Source organism: Pinus tabuliformis, chromosome 6, assembly GCF_031772625.1.
Source record: "Pinus tabuliformis cultivar Carrire ecotype Pingquan chromosome 6, CPIR1, whole genome shotgun sequence".
Lineage (NCBI taxonomy): Eukaryota > Viridiplantae > Streptophyta > Pinopsida > Pinales > Pinaceae > Pinus > Pinus tabuliformis.
The window spans coordinates 1,902,968,208-1,902,984,606 of record NC_142292.1 but is presented as its reverse complement, the minus strand read 5'-3'; positions in this window follow the sequence as shown (position 1 = coordinate 1,902,984,606).

The window sequence follows — 16,399 nt, the reverse complement described above, 5'->3', positions numbered from 1 at the left end:
TAGAATCGTGCACATATTTCTTAAGTAAAAATACATGGAATACATCATGTATTGTTATGGTAGGAGGCAATACAAATCAGTATGTTACTAGCCCCACTCTCTGAAGGATCTCAGAGGGTCCACAATAACACGATGCCAACTTGGCACATGAACCAATTTTTAAATAACTTTTCTTAGGTTTGATCCTAAGATACACATGCTCTCCTACTTTAAATTCCTCACAAGTTTTATTTTGATTTGCATATATTTCTTGTATGCCTTATGCCACTTTCACATTCTACTTGGCCTTTTTCACTTCCTATTACATGTCTTTTAACATGTCTGGTCCAAGTGTAACCAGATCCATTAGATCATTCCAACAACTTGGAATATTATATTTTCTACCATATAATGCTTAAAAGGGACACATTTTTAGTGATTCACAACAACCATTGTCACAAGCAAACTCTATTAGAAGTAAATAATATTCCCACTTCCTAGGCTCGTGCATAACACACATCCTTAACATATCTTCCAACACTTTGTTCACCCTCTCTATTTGTCCATTTGTCTAAGGATGGTAGGTTGTAATAAATCCTAATTGTATCATGTAACATACATACAAAGATTTCAAAAAAATTGAACCAAACTTGGCATCTCAATCAAATATGATTTTCTTGGGTGTCATTCAAGCTGAAATTTTTTTCGTAAAATTCTCTGATTTTTTTTTCATTAAAATATTGGTGATACTGATTGCTTTATATGTAGTTATCATAGAGATAAAGTGAACTTATTTACTCAATTTATCCACCACCACTTGGATTGCATCATGTTGCTTAGTGGTCCTTGGTAGACCAAAGATGAAGTCCATATATATGACTTCCCACTTCCATTTCGGAATTTGTATTAGTTGTAACAACCTTGTTGGATACTTATGTTCGACTTTAACCTTTTCAGATTCCAAACATTTAGCAATGTATTCAACAATTTCTTTCTTCATTCCAGGCTAATAATATAACTTTTGTGTGGTTATTGTCATCTATTGATAACCTAGGCAACCAGAAAAAGGCCTTATATGGGGTTCATCCATTATTAGTTTCTTCATGTCTATTGAATTCGATATGTAAAATGTACCCTTGTACATCAATAAGCTATCTTTTGTTAGCTGTTATTCTTCTCCATTTGACCCCTTGGGCTCTTGCTACAACTATCACTTTGCATACTTGAAAGGGCATATACGAATATTTCCTTTACATCTATTTCACATACACTGATTATTGTCATATGTATTTCCTACATGCTCTAACTAAGTGCATATGCTACTCAATTTTCCTTTTCCTTAATGTGTTAGATCTCAACATTAAATTCACCAATAAGAGCCATCCACCTAGCATACCTAGCATTCAATCAAGGTTGATCAAGTAAGTACCTCAACCCATAATGATATGCCATTAATACAAACTTTCTCCCAAGAAAATAGTGCCTCCATATTTTTAAAGCATTCCCAATGGCTACAAGCTCTAAATCATGTGTTTTTTTTTAAGGGTGGTTCACGAACACTAAGTGGTTGCTACATCCATGGGAAAATTCAGGTAGATCAACCCGAAGGGATCTACCCGCCGACCAAACTAGCAAGGCCTAACCCCAAGGGCATCGAGGATATTTGACCTTCTGACCTCCCAATAGGAGTGGTACTTAGAAACAGGAACTCGACCAATTAAGTCACCCCTTGAGGTTTTCATGTGTTATATAGTACTTTTCATGTTCATTTAATTTATTGGATCCATAGCTAATCACATGTCACTTTTATATGAGAATTTCATGGAGTCCTTCCTTGCAAGCATCTATACAAACTAGCCTAGATCCATCTTACTCTAGATCTATCAAGCATCGAGAGGGATCAAATCTCTCAAGGTGCAAGCGTCTTTTTTTAGTATAAAACTTGAGGAAAGGTTTGCACCTCAAGATATTCGATCCATCTTGGCAGTTAATAGATCTAAAGTAAGATGGATATAGGTTGGTTTAATATATATTCAAAATGCATGCTAGTCGCCATTCTCTTGTCTTCTCACAACCTCAAGAGCAATAGAAATATTTTACACTAGATGTGCCAAGCACTGAGAGGGATCAAATATTTTTCACACTAAAAGAGGTTTGCACCTCAAGAGATTTGATCGTGCTCAGTGCTTAGTAGATCCAAAGTTAAGATGGATCTAGGTTGGTTTTATATAATCTTTATAAAATTTTGACCATCTTAAAAATAAAATAAAATAATCTTATCTTGGAAGGAGTGAAGGGTTGGGGGGCTAAACCTTAACTATTCCATCCCTCTAGTTTGTGCCTCCCATCTTCTGAGCGGTCAAGGTTTTTATCTTGCATTGAAGTTGGAGTTGAGTTCATGTGTGTTCCTTAGCGGCATGCAGGTTTTGGTAGTGTGTTGCTTGCTCGTGGCTCGTGGTGGCCATTTTGTCGGGGTTCTTTCTTGCTAGGGCTTAGCTATGTTGTTGCTTGGGCTCATGTCTGTGCACCACCATTGCTTGTCATGGTCGCTAATGGTGCCTCTTCGCTCGTCATATGTGTTTCCTTGCAGGAGTTTGTCAGCTCCATTTTGCAGGGTATGACTGCCCTATTTTGTTCTTGCTCATCGCCCAATTTTTCAGGCTTATTGTTAAGGGCTCCTGGGAGGCTTGTGCCCAGTTTCTTAGTTATTGTTTGCAGGCTGGTGTGCCTTGTCTTGTATTCACGAGACAATTTTTGTCCGTTTCTTTTGGGGATTCCTTTGTTTATGGCTCCTTTTGGGGTTTTTCGATGGGCATGCATGCCTTGTCCTATTCTCCTTATAGAAGCAGGTCTTTCCCCTATTGAGAGCCTAGCTATGCTTAGGTTTCTGTTGTAGAAGCACAAACTCAATAACATAGACGATCATAGACTTCCTAAGCTAGCTTTAAATTCTAGCCAAAACCACCTAAGGCTCAATCGAGGGTGGCATAAAGACACAAGGGCCTGGTTAAACTATTGGGAGATCAACGAAAATGATGCATTGCAAAACATAAATAACATTAAAGATATTGTTACTTCTAAGTTCAAAGAAAAAATGTGGTGTGAGAAAGATTTAGCAGCTAAAAGAAAATTGAGTTATTATAAGAAGGTCATCAACCCCACCCTAGAAGATCAAAAGTATCTCTCTATTTTAACTAGCTCAAAGAAGAAAATTAATATAGCAAAGATTAGAACGAATTCTCATGAGCTCCATAGTGAAACCGGTCGTTGGGCAGTTCCTAAAACGCCATTGATGGAAAGGATCTGCCATATATGTGAGAATAGGAACATCGAGGATGAAAACCACTTCCTCTTAGAGTGCCCCGTATACAACCACATTAGATCTCAGTTTCACAATCTTTGTTACAATACTGACCTTCCTAGCCTTTTACAATGTCAAAATTATAGTGAGCTCGAGAGGCTTCTCTCCAAGCTTTTTGAGCATAGGAATAAAATCTTAAATCAAAATAAATAATTTGTTTCTTTAGGTCCAATAGACCATTGTTTGGTCTCAGCGGACGTTAACCATCATCACCATCTTGTATTTTTCACATTTGTGGCCTAGGGTTTTCTTATTGTCTAAATGTTATGCTTTTTTCCATGGTTCCTCGGTTTGGAGAAAGCTCTTTAGAAAACATGTAATTTTCTTCTTCTTTAATGAATAAAATTATGTGTCATTTTTCTACGAAAAAATAAAATAAATAAATCCAAAACTTATCCTATAAAATTTGTTTAAAAATAGAAATTATCAATTTTTTTAATGAAAGATGAAAAATCAATTCATTTATAAAAATTCACATTATAAAATATGAAAAATTAACCATTTACAAAATTTAACCCAAAAAAACTATCATTTTAATTCATTTACAAAATGTAACCCCAAAATATAGAAAATTAACCATTCACGAAACTTCAATATCATAAAAAGTATAATAGAAGATTTATACTATTAATATAAATAGTAAAATAAGAAATAAGATAGGTTGAAAGTAAAATAAATTAATTATTTTATAATATTTTTTATATGAAACTTTTTATCACGTGAAAATTAAAATCATAGAAATCAAACTTTATAATTTAGAATATAAAAATATAAATAAAATAAAAAAGTTGAAGAAACAACTCTTTGTGTATTAAAAAATGTTTGCTTTAATTTGTATCCTTATTAAAATAAATCCTCAGTGGAATTGAAAAGCCATGTCCACTCTTTTGGTTACCAGGCAAGATATCTTGTTTGCAAATCGAAGGGGCAAAAACCTTCTCGCAGCTAAAGACAAATACTGGGAAAAGGTTTCTGGTTTTCATTTTTCAAAAAGCCAAGTCGGTCGATCTCTTGGGACTATTTGAATTCTTACGTTTAGAAATTTTTAAAAATGTGCCCATTATGAAGCTTGGCCTCGCTGTTGCAATGCACATTTTCATGGCCATATCAATTACATATTTTGGAAATATTCCAAAATTCGGTGGAAATATTCCAAAATTCGGTGGACAATAGTAACATAATAACTAATTTTTTTATCTATCATATTTCAAAAATTTATAATAAAATTAAATTCAATTCACTAGCACTATTAAACTCGATCAACCCAAAGTTTACTAAAAATAATTGTTACTAAAAGAATTGAAGTGGAAAATGCCTTTATGCTACTACCAAAGAATTCAAGTGGCAAATGCCTCTATAGTTTTTCCAAAGAAAGTTGTAGCATATTTCTATATGTGAATTTCACTGGCACCCACTCCGGTGGCCTTATTTGAATTCTCTCTTCTGGGATTCCAGTGAATAATGAGTAATCAACTAAGAATTATGAGATCAATTTGTGAAATTTCACCAATGGTTAAAATTAAAAGGCCAAAAATAATTGGTGAAATGGAGCTCTATTTGGTCGATTTGAAGCATGTGTTATAGAAAATTTTACGAGGAAAATGTAGATCCAAAATGTAGATCTGGAAAAATTGAATCTCACTAAGAATAAACACATCTCAAAACCTGAATGTACTTAGCATTTCGACAATGTTAATTGAAAAGGAAAACCCTAATGCTAAAAATGATTTGAGAAGTATTCCAAATTTATGCTAGGGGCAATGTTATCAAAGCCTCAATAGCCCTACAACGACAAATTATAAATTATTGGTTTAACAAAAGTTACAAATTTGTTCGAAAAAATGTGTAGGTTTCTCCAATAAAAACAATGTAAATCATAAATTGTTTGTTTATAACCATATTGTATGCCAATGACCATTCACCAATTTTCTCATAGACCGAAATTATTTTTTGAAACCCTAAATCGTAAAATGATCCAAATCAAATAAATATTTCACTCCCCTGTTTTGATGCCAGAATTATCTGTGTGTAAGCCGGTGGTTAAAATTAAAAGGCCATAAATAACTGGTGAAATGGAGCTATGTTTGGTTGATCGCTTCCTCGCTTCCTTCCTGTGCACATGGGTGCAGGAAACTCGTGAGATAACGTTATGATCATTTGAAAATTTTACCTTATATAAATACCATAAGAATATTATTGGCAAAACCATGGGTGGTAAAAACATGGACCAAAAATGCAAATGGTACATTGATTATTTTTCCTTAATTTTATTTTGATTATTACTTTATTTTATTTTTTATGTAATTTGATTGAGTCAAAATGTCTAACAGGACAGGATAGGATAGGACATTACAACATCTCTTCCATACTAGGTTGGACAATGCCTCTTAACGCAACTAGAAAGTCCTTGTTTAAATTTAGAATATCTGGGACAAGGGAATTTGTTAAAAGGTGCTTCGACTATTCAAAACTTGTAGTGCACTTTGGTGTCTAATTGAAATTTACAGTGAGGTAATTAGATGTCTAATCTTTGAAAACCCTTGAATAAACCTCCTATAGTATCCTGTCAATCCCATAAAGGATCTTACTTCCAATACATTTCGAAAGGCAAGCCATTCCGTGATTGCCTTGGTATTCTTAGGGTCTACTACCACTCCTCCCTCTGAAATGACATGACCCAAATAACGGACTGATGATTTAAAGAATCACATTTAATAAGTTTGGCATAAAGTTAGTGCTCCCTTAGCACCTATAATACCATCTTGAGATGTTCTTCTTGCTTCTCCTTGGTCCTTAAACACACTAAGATGTCATCAACAAATACCAATGCAAACTTATTCAAATACTTACTGAGGATACTATTCATCAAGCATATAAAGGTAGTTGGTGTATTTATTAGTCCAAATGGCATGACCACAAACTCGTAGTGCCCATACCCTGTCCTCGGTGTTGCTTTATAGATATCCTCATCCTCCTAACTTGATGATGTCCAAACCTCAAGTCTATCTTATATTGTGGCTCCTCTCAATTGATCAAATAGGTCATCAATTTTAGGCAATGGATACTAGTTCTTGATGGTCATCGTGTTTAGCTATTAAGAGTCAATGCATAATATGAGGGTGCCATATTTCTTTTTAACAAATGGTGTTGGTGCTCTCCATGGAGACACATTGGACTTGATCTACGCCTTTTCCAACATTTCCTTTGATTGTATCTTTGATTCCACTAGCTTAGGCATGCTCATTCTATAAGGTGTCATGGACACAAGTACCGCTCTCAATGTAGTTTCTATTAAAATTACAGTCTCTCTTTTGGGAGGTACTCTGGTATTTCCTTAGGAAATACATATTTTCACTCTTGTAGCACCGCATGGTCTTAGATTTTCATCTTGTTATCTTTATCTAAATTTATCACATGTATAACATGCTATGGATACCCTTTTTTCTGCAATATTTCTTCAATTGTAGAGCAGGGATTTCTCTTATAGACACATGATTTTGCACCCCTTGAAATATTCTTCGTTTTCCTCCATCATTTGCACACTCCAAATTTTTATTTTAGCAATTCAATTTATCTTTGTGTGCTTCCAATCAATCCATGCAAATCAGCATATCATATAACCCTAGAGGTAACATGTTCAAAGTGGCTTATGTATGCAAACCACTCATTATGAACTAGCATGGCTCAACTACTTCAATCACTTTTCTTCTGGTCCCTGTATTTCGCTTAACCAACCATCAATTTATATGTTTCTTCATTCATAAAATGCATGCCTCAACAGTTTGTGGTGCAATGTAATTGAGGTTAGAGCTAGGGCCAATCAAAATTGAAATAAGATGTTTGGCTAATATACCTTCATCTCCACCATTGAGGCCTACTGGTCTTCTTGGTGATTTTCCAAAAATACATAAATACGAGATACACTCCTAGCCGCATCATTAACAATAGTGACCTCTTGGACATTATATACCCTTCTACTATCATGTTGCCCGGTATGTGGACAATCTCTGAACATGTCTTCTTCTCCGCACCCTTAGCACTTTAATGGCCTTTTCTTTGGCTCTTATGCTTCTTCGTTTGTTGTTATAATTAGTTTATTCCTACTTTGAGTGGGAAAATTCTGTCAATACTCACTTATGACTAGTACAATGAATTTAGCACTCTTCCATGACTGCTTATAGTGTGAGGATTTTGATACTTTCTTCTTCCCCTCTCTCCATAACTCAATCTTGTGTTTTGATTAGTCATGATGGTACTTAGCCTTTTCGATAGCATCCTCAAATGTCTTTGGCTCATCAAACCTAATTTTGTGCTAATACGACTATGGTAATCCATTGATAAAGCATTGTATTTTAACTTTATCACCCTTGATGTATGCCACATATCTCAACAACTTTATAAATATGTTTACGTGTGCATCCATGGTGAGCCGCTAAAACTTGTGTTCACGAGATTCCTCCATTTTCCCATCACAATACTTTTAAAGAGGTATTTTCCCTAAATTATTTCTTGAATTTGCTCCAAATCAACTCCTTCTATTGAATGCCCTTGACATTCTCGAGATATTCCCACCAAATATCAAATTTGCTTCTCATGTTAAATATGCCCACTTAGGATTTCATATTATCATAATAATTCTGTACCTTCAAGTATTTACGCAGAATCAATATCTCAACCTCAACTTCTTCATTCTTGCTAACTTCTCCATCAAATGTGGGAGATTTGGCTTTCTTGAACTCTTCAAGCAATAAACTCTTTGCATCCTTTTTCTTCTTCTTCTTATGCAACCATAATCTAGTTTTTGTGTTAGACAATTCATCTGAATTGTCAATTTCATCTTTATACATGTTTTTTTAGGCAACTTCACTATTTGTATCCTTCTTGGAATTCCTATGCCTCTAGCTTGACTTACTCCCTTCTAACTTATTAGTTGTTGATCCATATTTCTGAACTTTAGATGGGCTAGGAACCTGTTTGGACTTATACCTGTCCATATTATTAACAATTAGTTCATGTTGTTTCTGCCTTTGTAAATCTGAAATGATTTGTAACGCTATTGCATTTACTTCCCCTTGAGTTTCCTGGTATTTAGTAACCCTTTTATTATCTTCCTTGTAGTTCATAAGTTCAACCCTCAAACCTCTAAGTGTTCGCATCCAATTAGGAGGGGTCTCCACTACTTTTCTCTCATCCAACTCCTCTTCTCTACTACGTGAAATCCTCTCTAAGTTGTATTGTACCATTTTGTTGAGCATTCTTTTTCTTTTATGTTGTTTGCAAGACTTTCTATGTGTCAAAACAACACACAACTATTAGTTTGAGAAAATAATAAAATTTCACCATATTAGTTACCTTGATTACACCTAGATTGACCTATGATGGCTTGAAATTGATGTTTTGTTGTTGTGAATCATAGTAAGATATGGTTTAGATAATTCAAGTAAACTTTATTCCAACAATTCTACTATAACAAACCTTTTACATTAACTATACCCGACTCATTCTTTCTCTCCCGATCCCATTCAGCTTGAGTGTTGAACTTTAGCTCTTGTACCACTTTATAACACACCCAACCCCTTAAGTTATCTTAAGGAGATGTGATTATAATTTTTCAATTTATTCTTCTCACTTCAATTCCCACTTTTAAGGCCTCCATTGTCTTTTGGTCCTCATGAGCTTTCCAACGATGTAAGATTTGTCCTATTATGAATCCAAAACACTTAGAAATGGCCCTCATGAGCTTCTTGTACTAGCACCACATCAACATGTTCATAAATTTGACATCTGGCAAATGACATTACAACCAATGGCACATGTCACATCAAGTGTGTGCTTTGCTAGCCCTAGGGTTACCCGACCATGCCATGTCATTTCCTTGGTTCTCGTGTTAATTAATTTTAGGTTTATCAATATGAGATTGTGACTTAAATTATTTATATTTATTGCATAACTTTTTTACTGAAGAAATTCTTACCTGTTCACCGAAAATATTTTCAACGCATCCATTATAAAATTTATTATTTACTAATCACATCTAGGTCAAAATATTTGGACCACTTTCCCAAAACAATTATTATTTTAATATCTCTTTTTAGCCCCATCTTGTGTGAAGCAGTGGTACTTACCCTTACCTCCATATTTACGCATCATTTACTTAGCCCTCGAAGTTTTGTATCATTTAATTTGCATCGCCTCCCACAAGCGTTACCTCAATGCTTTCACATCATTTAATTTGAAATGGCCAATTCTTACCATGTGAGAACATAAAAATAAATAGCTCCCCACAAAAAATATGTATAAACAAAAGAGAGCAAGATTTCCGCCAAATGAGGGAGAATGTCTTAACATGCATTTACATTATATCTGACATATTTACCATAAGAAATATATCAAATTGATAATTTTTTCCAATTAGATCATTTAAGTCAATGTAATCGTAATTATCTATTGTAGGTCTTCAATTTGTCTTATTCGTAGATGTGTAATTTGACATATTTACCACATGAAACACATGAAATTGATAAATTCTTCCAATTAGATCATTGATGTGCATTTAACCCTAATTATCTATTATGGGATTTAGATTTTCCTTATTTGTAGATGTGTAATTTTGTTTTTCCATCCTTGACCACATAGCCACAAATGAAAATAAAATTAAAGAAACCACACAACCATGAGAATTATTAATCGTTTACATGGGTCATAATAGGTGTTTTCTCCCTGTCAAGTGGGTGTAGCTCGAATGGTAGAGAGGAGTCATTATTATCCTCCCCACTCGGGTTCTAGTCCCATCGATATTGACATGCTCGCTCCTTGAGAACCATTTATACATGAAAGATAACCAGTTCACCTAGACACGAGTGGGTTTTTCATGGGTTTGGCTAGTATCGATCTCCGGTATAGTGAAACACACACACACACAAATGGTGTTAACTTCTCCCAATATTTTTACATTCCTTAAGACATTTCATCCTAGTAATATTTAGGACTTTGGGTAAAGAAGAATACAAGATAAACCATCCAAAATGTCCAAAGACATTTAAGCGTCGTGTTACATCCGTGTGTGCCTACACAAACGATAATTTCTAGATTCATGACAACCTAAAAAAGACTGCTAAACTTTGTGACAACCTAAGGCATTTAAACTCCCCATAATGATCATGAGTTATGCTCCATGGTTGTCCTAATAACGATACTCACAATACATTAATTTAAAAGGCTCTAAAGGGCCCAATCTAATTTTACAATAGATTTGCAGGCTCGTGAGTTCATTGGAGATTTCTTTAATTAATTAATTTATATGTTTTCCAACTAAGTCTTCATTGTAAAACATGGATATTCTAATCATTACCCATGTTAAAAAGAACAAATTGAATTCAGAGATTTATATTCATTCCCCTTCCAGAGGCAATAACATTAAGCCCTTCACACGTAAGATCAAAGTCCAACTCGACACTAGTGATAGAACATTGAACAACAATATAATTTCATTAATAGAAATAACTTTATACACTTATGTGATTCAGAGTAACTTGCTGGAAATTGATGAAGGGAGAGCCACTCTCAATCCAAACATAGGCACAACTACATCGTAGATTTCTTGCGATTGGCCAACCCTAATCCAGATCTAATTCCTTGAGAGCAAGCTTCTCTTAGGATTGTACAAATTCAAATAAGGGTAGAGAACATGAAGTCCACTCTCTTTCATGTGTAGGAAATCAATGATCAACCTTTCAACTATTGATCCTAAGCCTATTAACATTCACAATATGGCTACTATGGGCTTCCACAACACAAAGGGAGACCTTCATTGATCTTGCAATCCCTTGGTCCTTCCCTTTTCTCAGTGCCTTACGTGCTAAATTAAGACCAAATATCCAGATGAATCTTTTAGCCTCTAGTTCATCTTGAGGACTTTCACACTAATTTTCCTATCCAATTAAGTAAGTTCACAAACTCCACATAGATTTGTCGTAATTGAGAGGGTTCTCTATCACCCCCAATGAGAATCCCACTTTTAGCCTCGCATGTGGTTATGGTTTCTACTATAGATTCCACTAGTTCACTAGTATGCACTTCTTTGTCCCTCTCACACACATTCTCGACATTGCTCGTTTCTATCCTTTATCCACCACGTGCACGTTACCAACATGAGAATTTGGGGTCCCTCCTCGGGCTATGTGGTCAATCAGAAGTCTCCATAATGGGTATGTAGCCCCTACTTTTGGAGCAACTCAGTATGACTCCCATTCCTTGCCATAGGTGTTGGCAGTTGGGTGGTTCAACCATCAATCATAAATCATTATATTTAATTCAGGTAAGATAGGAAATTTCCCTAATCCCCCTTACCATTTTCCACTTAAGCATCAAGATCTGTATTGGTTGCTCTCTTCTTTAGATTTAACAATATATTAAATAAAAATAATATTTACAACAAATTAAGTATATCAAAATACCTATGTTGGTCATTCTACATTATTAATCTTAATTGCACATTACAAAAGTTATGGTTTAAAAATGGGTGCTACAATGCTGCACTTATGTTTTCACTAAGTAATTTTTCACTTAGGTATGCTACCTTTAATGGATTGAATGCTTATAATGGATTTGATGCTTTATAGAGTTTTCATCAAACAGTCTACATATAATGATTGAGCGGTATTGTAATTGAAAAAAAAAAAAAACATTGTTGAGCAGTTTGAGTAGTTTCATATTCATCATGGTTTTATATGGATGGTTTTGTAAACTCAACATTTCAAAATTAATTATTACAATCTTCAAAATCATTGGTATTTATTTATTACTAATTTATTCATTCTTATGTTTTTTAAATCTAATTTTTAGAGTTCCCCAATCGGGGTGATTTCGACGGTGTACAGAACAATTAATTCAAATCAGGTGAGAAGGAAGGACAGGACAGAGGAGGGTCAGGTAATTATGAATAGGGATAGAGGGATCATCAGAAGAGAGCGCATCTCAAGGAGGAATGTTGATGGAGTGGTGACGGAGGGAGGTGGGAATGACAGAATGTCAGAAATCAAGCATGAGTTTGACAGTACGAAGGAAGAACGAAAGGACGCAGGCGGTGAAGGAGGTAACAAGTGGCAAGTAGAACGGGCAAAGGAAGCAACGACAAATCGGAAGAGACGAAGACATAAAAAAAGGAAAGCAGGATAAAGGAAAGCAAACGCGAAAGGAAACAATAGAGAATTGGCGAAGAGGTATGTTGTGGGGAAAAATGCCTATGCAGGACGATCCTATCCACCTAAGGTGTGACAGTGCCTTAGCAACAAACAGAGACAGCTATTCTAGTATTATTCCTTTATGAATTAAGAATGAAGAGAGATGGATGGACTAACCGGTGTCTTCCGTTTGTCGCTCGATCCGATTTCTCTTCTCTTGGAGAGTTCCCAGCTACTTGCCTTCTTGCTCGCCCAGCTTCAAGAGGTTTCTGCAAGATCACAAGAAGAGAACACTACACAAAACATGGATTCATATTCATAACTAGTTCAGGATTAGAAATAAACTAAACATACTAATGCAATCATACATCAAAGATACACCAGTATATAGGAGAAACCAAGATAGCTTTATTGATGAATAACAAGGTTCAGGAAGAGATACAACCCAGAGGGCTCCAATCCAGCATCTCCTTCCCAGCAAATGGAATTCCTATCTTCACCCCCTTCAAAGCATTAAGCGCCCAATGATTCCAATCTCAAACCAACAACAATTCTTTGCAATAACAAAATTACAGCCCCCAGATCTCATGGAGGAGAGATCCATATATAGATGTTTGGAGAGAGGATGAGTCAGCTTGAGATCTGACTAGTGTCCTCTCCCTCTGTCAGTTCTTGATTCCACTTGGAGGTTCTTGCTTCCACTTGGAGATTTGGAACCTCTTACTCATCACCAGTCGAATTCCCTGAGGCAAGTGTCATTTTGGAAGCTTCCTGGGTTTTGACACCTTGAGGAATGAACTTGCCACATGTCAACTCTCGCTCAGCGCAGGTAGCCAGTGTTGCCTTTGACATTCAGCGCAGGTAGCCAGTGTTGGCTTTGACATTCAACGCAAACAGCTAGTGGAGCCACTGAAATGACCCTGAATTGACTTGTTTTTGAGCAGTTTTCTGGTGGAGAACTTCTGTGAATTGTTGTGGTTTGTTAGCCTTGTTCCTCTAGGGGTAGGAACAACATGTTTAGGGACTTTGGATCCCTTAGATTATGGACATTTCATGCTTAATGCTGTAAGGGACAAAAATTTCTATAACAGTTGCCCCCTAAAGTATGAGGCCATTTATCGGGTGAAATGCTTTATCAGGGGGATCCAAAGTTCATCCAATGCTGGGAGGAGACCTGTAATAAGATACAATACAATACATTATTTTTCATACTGCTTTCATGATCTAGCTGAGGCGGGCATTCCCATGCTCAGCTTTATAAATTCATTTTTCTGTACATAGAACAGACAATCGTCTGATGGTAGACTGATAATTTTGATGAAATTATCATCCTTTGAGAAGGATGATTATCTGCTGCAATGATGTACATGTCAATGTCTTTATCTTTCCTGAATATATATCGCAGCCCGGATGGATGAAACTAGATCCGGGGTCTTCAAACTCGTTCGATCTTCACTCTAAGTGCAAGTCGATCCATGTGAGAATTGTTCTGAAGTCGAACATGGAAAGACATCGCTTGATTACCGGTCAATGAGGTAAACTGTTAACAAGCGCGAGAGGAATCACCGATAATGATAATGACCCTCAAGGTACTGCAATACAATTCACGTGGTGTGAATAAAGGACTTGGCGTCGAACACCACGCAAAATCTTTCGGTCGAAGGCCATTGATGTATACCTGTCGCCGGAAGTGAGAAACTTGCCATTGAGGCATGCAAGCTTCAAAGTACTGAAGGGGTTGTTCCTAGATCAACTTCTTGGATAATGCGCTGATGTCGACAAGAAGTGATCCGTCAAAGGAGGGCCTTAATGAATCCCACATCAGTGACACGGAACGGAGCTAATGATTTTAATGGAGGTGAAAACGATCTGTGACATATGATTCAGGGTGGCGGTCATGAAAGGATGAGGGATAATGTACGGCAGTGGATGGGACACGGTTGACTTTTTCTGAACGACTTCTCTTGAACATATGGCGACACTGATGCGATGGATTGGTAGCATTACCCCAAATATGGATGGTATGGCGAGACCATGGATGTGACCGGTGAATGAAACAACCCAACCCGATTGTGGTATGGAGGAAAAGTGTCATGTTCAAGAGCGACTTGCTACCATCAAAGTTTTCTTGAGTTTCTCCCAATTTTTCCCCAGTCATTGCTGACCAGTACCTCTTTATTTTTGTCAAGCTTGAGGAGGATAACATATGCTTGTTCTATAACCTGCCCTTTGGGCAAGCCCATCGCTATGTTTTAACGAGCCTAGCGATAGTGAAACTCGTTCTGTCTAAAGACAAGTTTGTCGCTATTTAATGCATTTAACGAGTCTAACGACAAGGATAACTCGGTCCTTTTCATTTCTAGAGAGTCTGAAAAGGTACATAAAGTTAACTCCAAAAGTCCTTTTTCGTCATCTAATCCCTTAAGTCCGAAAAAGTATAAAACAATACATAAGGGATGAGTTTTCGATAGTTTTAACGAGCCGAATAAAACAAGCGCTCGATCTTTTTGTGCAATAATCCCTCAGGTCCAAAAAGATTAAAATCTAGAGGAGGGATAACACTTCCTATCCCTTTAACGAGCTGGAAGGCCAAGGACTCGGCAATCTTTTCATATTTTACGAGTCAGATGAAAAGAGCTTAAAGAAGACTCGTCTTTTGAGGAACGAGTGATAAACAGGGTTAGCAGCTGATTCCAGGTACAGGTTGGAATTTTCCAATCACGGCAGTGTCACAAGGATGGCTAGTGAAATCACTCTTCGCAGCTGTTCCTCAAAATGGGTAAACAATCATATGGAGGTGAACGATCGGCCAAATGAAAAGTGGAGGTGACGGTGCAAACACGACCAAGGCTTTAATGGCTGATAAGGTTACATTCACAGTGGTTATTTACCGGGTAGGTTCATTTTTTATTTTAAAATGAGCTTAAACGCTGGTGGAAACACTTGCTCATTGCTTATGTTTATTTTTTAACAAGCATGAAGTCCGCGTTAAAACTGCTCGGATCTTGCGTTTATTTTTTAATGAGCATGAACTGTGTGCTAAAACTGCTCGATTAACCCAGTCATATGATAAGAGTGTCTCATTGAGATTCTATTTTTTATGGAGGTTTATCTCACAAAGCTTTGCCCCGCATCCTTTCTTTATGCAAGTTAGGAAACGGCTAACCCAAAAAACAGATAAATAACCGTTCTTTGCTTGCACTCCAAAAGGTTTGCATGCCCCCAGGTATAAAGTACGATTTCAAGGTTACCCCTACTTCATTTCCGTCAAAACGTTCGTTTCACCGAGAGAGGCCTACCTCTTTCAGGTTACCCAAAGATTGTCTCATTAATCTTTCAAACAAAACACTTCCTCGGCAATGTCTACCGAAATAGACAAAGGTGAGCGACGTAGACCGCCAACTCACATAACTTTGACAAAAGAATCTTATTCTAGAATAACCCTCTTCCTAGACGGACGGGGTACAGACTAGTCATATTCTCCCGCGGAAACCTACTCTATACCCAAAGTTTCCCTGCCGAAGCAGACCAGGACGCATGCCCCCTGGGTTCCAGTCATATCCTCCCGGATTACTCGCGCTCATCAGGAGGACGGACCGTGGGTTGAGACACTTCTTGCGTGAAGAGACCATTTAGGGATGGTATATGACTATTTGCGATGCGTGATCCGGGAAATGAAAGTTGGTCCACGAGCTTGACCATTCTTCCTTCGTGCGGAAAACACATTACTCTAAAGAGTGAGGAGACGAGGGCCCCCATGCAATATATATAGTCTCGTCCAAGGAGTAGGTTATAATCCAAGGGTCCTTGAACGACCATCACGTTCATTTGAACGGTCTTCCCTTTCAATGTTATGGGCACATTGGGGAGGATCCCT